The sequence below is a fragment of the Ovis canadensis genome, chromosome 7 (genome assembly GCF_042477335.2).
Source record: "Ovis canadensis isolate MfBH-ARS-UI-01 breed Bighorn chromosome 7, ARS-UI_OviCan_v2, whole genome shotgun sequence".
Classification (NCBI taxonomy): domain Eukaryota; kingdom Metazoa; phylum Chordata; class Mammalia; order Artiodactyla; family Bovidae; genus Ovis; species Ovis canadensis.
In genome coordinates this window covers 88,366,444-88,372,412 of record NC_091251.1, presented here as the reverse complement: position 1 = coordinate 88,372,412, position 5,969 = coordinate 88,366,444, and positions in this window count along the sequence as shown.

The following is a 5,969-nucleotide window of genomic DNA, read 5'->3' as shown; positions in this document are numbered from 1 at the left end:
CAGGAATTCCTCGTTGGGGAGAGGTCGGAGAGTGGAGGCCTATAGGCAGGAGTGCTGGGGCAGGCTCCAGGAGCAGGTCCCGAGCTTCCCAGAGGAGCCCGGCGCACAGGAGAATGCAGAATCAGCTGCAACAGAGCTGCAAAGGCTACAGGAGGGCCAGGAGCCAAAGGACCATTGCATGCCTGACAAAGTCGGTGAGCGCCATTTCTCTGTGTGTGTGTGTGTGTGTGTGTGTGTGCACCAGTCACTCAGTCATGTCCAACTCTTTGCAACCCCATGGACTGTGGTCCACCAGGCTCCTCTGTCCATGGGATTTTCCAGGCCTTTAGGGCTAAGCAAACAGCTGTTTGAGGGTATGAACGGTGTCCTGCTTGTGAAGCATGTCCTGGCAAACCCAGGAGAGTCAGGAGGGCACTTTCAGGGGCACCTGCCAGGGTGAAGCAAGCCCGGGTACTGTTCTCTTCCCTTTTACTGAAGTCTGGGCTTGGTTCTGGGGCAGTGAATGCCGTGACATTCCTGCCCCTTTCTAAGACTCCTGTTTTCCCGTTGACCACCAACCTCAGCAATGATGGAAATGCCAGGACCTTCCACAGGTCTCCAGGGAGGACAGCCCCATTCCTCCCAGGGAGGCACGATTGTTTGTGTCATCTCATTAAACTGAAAACTGCTGCTGACTCAGGCTGGAGCAGCGAAGGCCGGCTGCCTTCCTGCCTCCTCAGCGTGACCTCCCCTGGGAGCGCCACGTGGTAGGATGAAAATGCGGAGAGGGACAGGCCGGGAAGGGGTCCTGCTCAGGCAGCAAGGGTACTGAGGGGTAAAATTTTGGCTGCTCCCACTGTCCATGGGATCACAAAAGTGAGCACGCACACACAGAGACACCAAGTACAGTGGTTTAAACAAGGTAGAAGTATTCCTCTTGCCCCCAAGTATCTGGGGCCAGTTTGGAGGCCCCACTGTACGAGGGACCAGCCTCCTCTGTCCTGTTGCTCCGCTGTTCGTAGGGTGCTGCACTCATCCCCCTTTGCCAAAGGGCACTTCCCTCTTGGATGCCGTGAGGGGGAGGAAGAAGGGGAAAGTATGGTGCCTACATCACAGTAATGGTATCCCTTTGTCCAGAACTTAGTCTGCCAAAAAAAAGGAAAAAGGCTGGAAAAGCTTGTTTTTATCAGGGGCAGTCATATGCCCAGCTGAAACTCAGAGGCTCTTTGCAGGAGAAAACAGACACGACGGTCTATGATCATGACCGAGCTGGGGCCCTGCCCATGGACTGCACAGGCACAAAGACAGACAGAACCAGACAGAACAGCGCGCAGTAAAAGAAGCACCATCCTGCACTTACTCAAGCAATGTTTGCTGCAGGTTATAAGCATGGAGGAAACAGAGGTAAAAGCACCAGCCTTGGCCCCCCGCAGTGGGCTCACAGTCATGCGGAAGAAAAAAAATCATCTAATGTGCTTCGTGCTATAAAGGAGACATGTGCTGATGCATTAACACCTCCTTATGTCCTTGCTGCATAGTGGCCAAACTAGTTCTAGAGACAGCTCAGAGAAGATGCAGGCCTGTTCTCAAGCTGTTGGGTCTTTTGAAGGGCAGTCAGTCAGACCCCCTCCCCCAGTGGGAAAACTACAGTGTGGGTGTCGGTGCTGTGATTGTGATAAGAGAAGGGACCATCCCCTCAACATGGCCAGGATGGCTCCACAGGACCAAAAAGACTTGGTAGGTCTCTGGCACTAGATGAGCCCCCAGAGCCTTGGCACAGCCCTGGGGAGCAGCCCCCAGATGGCTGAAACTGAGTCTCTCACAAGCTCAGGTGAGAAGATAAGAGCTGGATTAAGCTGGTGTTTTAAACAACGTGGAAACAAGCTATTTCTGGCTCACTGGGTTATGTACTACTACTATCTCCACCAGGCAACATTTTGTTCCAGGAAGCTATGAGATCTAGAGGCAGAACTTGGGAAGATCACCAAAAGCAGAAGGTGGATTTGGAGTATCCTAAGGATAAAAAGCAATTCCTTTGCCTCCTGACCCACCATCTTTTCCCCATCAGCCAAGATTCTGAGGTGTCTGGTGTCGGTGAGGTCATCGCTGGGCACTCTGAGCTGCCCACTCCTTTTTGAAACTCCCCCAAGGACAGAGTCCACAGAGCCCCAGGTAACTGGTTCTGAGTTTTATTATCTCAATGGCCAAAAATGTGCTTTGTCCAACCCAAACCACTGTTTCTTGAATTAAAATTCATTTTCTTTTACCTGGGCTTTGGAGGACTAGGACAACCATGGTTTATCAACCTAAATCATGAAAAGATGCTCTCTAAGCTGTGAAGACTCATAAAAATAGGAAGTCATTTTATTTCTGTCATATGTAAGATCACATAGCAGGTGAGGTGGAATTAAATTTTCCTGAGTAACCAGTCTGTGTGAAGAACAGTGCTAAGCACATGACATATGTTATCTCCCTGTAAGCCTAGCTCCACACTGCCAGGTCAGCATTATTTTTCTCATTTTCCAGATTGAAAATGGAGGCACAGAGAGGTCAGGTAACTTTCCCATGGTCACACAGCTAGTTCTAGCCAGGACTAGAAGTCAAGCTTGTGTGACTCTTTCAAGTCTTCTACAATCCTGCTGCTGCTGCTAAGTTACTTCAGTCGTGTCCGACTGTGTGACCCCATAGACTGTAGCCTACCAGGCTCCGCCGTCCCTGGGATTCTCCAGGCAAGAACACTGGAGTGGGTTGCCATTTCCTTCTCCAATGCATGAAAGTGAAAAGTGAAAGGGAAATCGCTCAGTCGTGTCCTACCCTTAGCATGGACTGCAGCCTACCAGGCTCCTCCGTCCATGGGATTTTCCAGGCAAGAGTACTGGAGTGGGGTGCCACTGCCTTCTCCTAAAAGATTGTAATTAGCTCATCCATAGCCTTTTCCTTTCCAATGTATTTAAGTTTTAGCCCCCTTTATAATGAACACTTCATCTTATATTTGACAGTTTTTGAAGATCAAGAACTGTTGTTGAAGGATACAGAGAGATGGACTTATTTTAGGGGCTAGTGTATTGTAATCTCTATGAAGAATTTTTTCTTGAGATCCCGCCGGTACTGGGGTCTTACAACAGTTGTGGCCGATTTAAGCCTGGGGGAGTCACATAAGAAGTACTTAAAACAAGAGTGAAGACACATATTATGCATTTTCTTGTGTCGTAATAAGAAGAGGCTGAAAGTCTTACGAAAGGTTTAAAGTGATATTAACATAAGAGTTACATGAAGGTAGTAGAGACGATGGCAGTGGAGAAAAAAATTATCTATCCATCACTCTGTTCATTTATTCAAATGTCAGATTATCTCTGTATTGAAGACTGGAGCTGGGCACTTTGGCAGACACAAAGTATGGATATGTGTGTATTATGTTTGGGGAAGGGGGAATTATTGCATATGTTTGTTATGGTTAGTTGTCTTTTTTTTTTTTTTTGGCCATGCTGTACAGCCTACAGAATCCCAGTTCCCCAACCAGGGATCAAACCCAGGTCCTCTTCAGTGAGAGCACGGAGTCCTAGCCGTTGGCCTGCCAGGGAATTTCCTGTTATGGCTAATTATGGCTCCTTACCTTAATTAGGCTAAGTTTATCCTGTGCTTTTTATCTGCCTAATCATGAGAAAAACATCAAATTCCAGTAAAGGAGCATCTTATGATATATCTGACCACTATACCTCAAAACTCAAAGTCATCAAAAACAAGAAAGTCTGAGAAACTGCCCCAGTCAGAAGGACGCTTCAGTCGTGTCCGACTCTTTTAAGATCCTGTGGACCGTAGCCTCCCAGGCTCCTCTGTTCATGGGATTCTCCAGGCAAGATACTGGGGTGGGTTGCCATTTCCTTCTCCAAAAGGTAACGTGGTATCCTGGATAAATCCTAGAAGAGAAAAAGGACATTGGGTAAAAACTAAGGAAATCTGAATAAACTATAGACTTCAGTTAATAATAAGGTTAAAAAAAAAAATCCCTCCTCAGTTCCAGTTAGGTACTATTGTCTTTCCTCATTAAGGGTGGGACCCAAACATTGAGATAAAGAGATTCTGAGGTCACAGGAGGGGAGCAGATGTGCACGAACCCACAGAGGGGACCTCGGCCTTGCTTGGCCTCCAGCCATCATTTCAGCCTTCAACGCATCACCTCTCAGAAGAACCCTCAGGCCAGTGAAAATCTCGGGTGCTTGACCAGATGAGGGTCTCCCACAGGACCCAAACTCATCCCAGACCAATTGTTTTGGGCCATTTCTTAAGACAAGCCCTCATGTCTCATTCACCCCCTCTCAAATGGCCATAGATTTTACCTGGCAAGATTTTAAAACAATCCCCTTCACCTTGTTATGCTCTCCTCTTAATTAGCAGAGGGACAAATGCCGTTATTGGAAGCAACCTCTCTGCAACACTCTTCCCTCTGTTTGGCAAATTAAAAGCATTTGGATGAAACCCTTTTGTGGTCCCAATCAATAGCTCAAGCCATAATTATTCAGCGGTGCTTGCAGTTTTCTGTGCTGACAGCCGGCTGGGTGTGCTAATCTGTAATTGTTTCATATGCTTATGTGGCTCTCTCATCCCATGTTTGTGGTCTGCAGCAGATGAATCGATAGCATCTTTGGGGAAACAAGGGGATGGACTTGCCAGCATCTGAACCCCTCAGGCCTCTCCATGGCTATAGGAATCAGGTGGGCCCTCTTACTTCCTTGTTAACCTACCTGATACAAAGCCGAGCAGTACATTTGGGAGACCAAAAATAAATATATAAATAAATAACCCCAACTTTATTGGATAATCATATAGTATCAGGCTTTAGATTGAGGATAACAGTTATGTGCTAAGGGATGGTAAATAATAAAATTTTATTAGATCTCACTAATTTCAGAATTATGGATCATTTGGATGGGATGTGGATTAGTGCTCAAGCAGATCTTTTCCTAAAGGAAAACGTAAACAAAACTGCAGGGGTCGACGCTTAAGGTATTTCAGAGGATTAATTATTTTCAATATCACCTGTTTTTTAAAAGTGCAAACAGTCACATTCAAACAGCTGTTTTATTCCTTCCCAATCCTTCTGGAGTCTACTAGTTGAGAGGCTAAACTTGCATCCTGTTTTTCTATATTTCTCGACAGTTTACTTAGCTTGCTTTCTTAGTTGGTTTCATTTTGTTTTGTTTTTCTGTAAAGTAGAAATATGACTTGTCAATTTCACAGGCATACTGTAAAAATAAATGAAACGAAAGCTATGACAATGAAATGCTGCAGTCAGCTAATTATTTGACGCATTAAGAGTATTTTAAATACCTGAGGTTACTTTTTGGGTTTTTGCCATTTTTTAAAAACGTCTTGACTTTAGGTTTACTCCATGTTCTTGAAAATGATCAAATTAATTCTTTTAAGTACATATAGACTAAATTTGGTTCTATTCCAAATCATGAACAATTAGCTCTAAAAAGATAATCTTTTCGGGGAACATAAAACCAGTGGTCTCTGTGTGAACCCAAGCCTTGGTAGCTCTCACCATTACACTGATTATTAAGTGTTATAAGACACTACATTAGACCAAAGGCATTAAGACTCTTCTGGAGCATCCTAAAATTGATACCATGAATCACCGATGTCATGATTGGGTTCAGCGCTGAGAAGCATCTGAAATAATGGATGCACCTCTTAGGAAGCCGAGGTTTCTGAGGATCCAGTCTTTTCTCTGTAGGAGAAAATGGACTGAAAATTGATCAGAGCTCTGGGCCCATTCAGTCATGGAATCTCTTTCTAATCATTTTGAAAGCATCTGAGGTTTACCTCAGTTATCAATATCCACACCTAGTTTTAACAAATGCTCACGTGCTTGTGATTCTGTAAAAAAGCAAGTTGCCCAGGAACCTAACTTGATCATGCCAGTGGAGGATATCCCAGCATGCTGATCTGAGCCCCTTGCTGAACATATACTTCACCAGCCCTTTAGA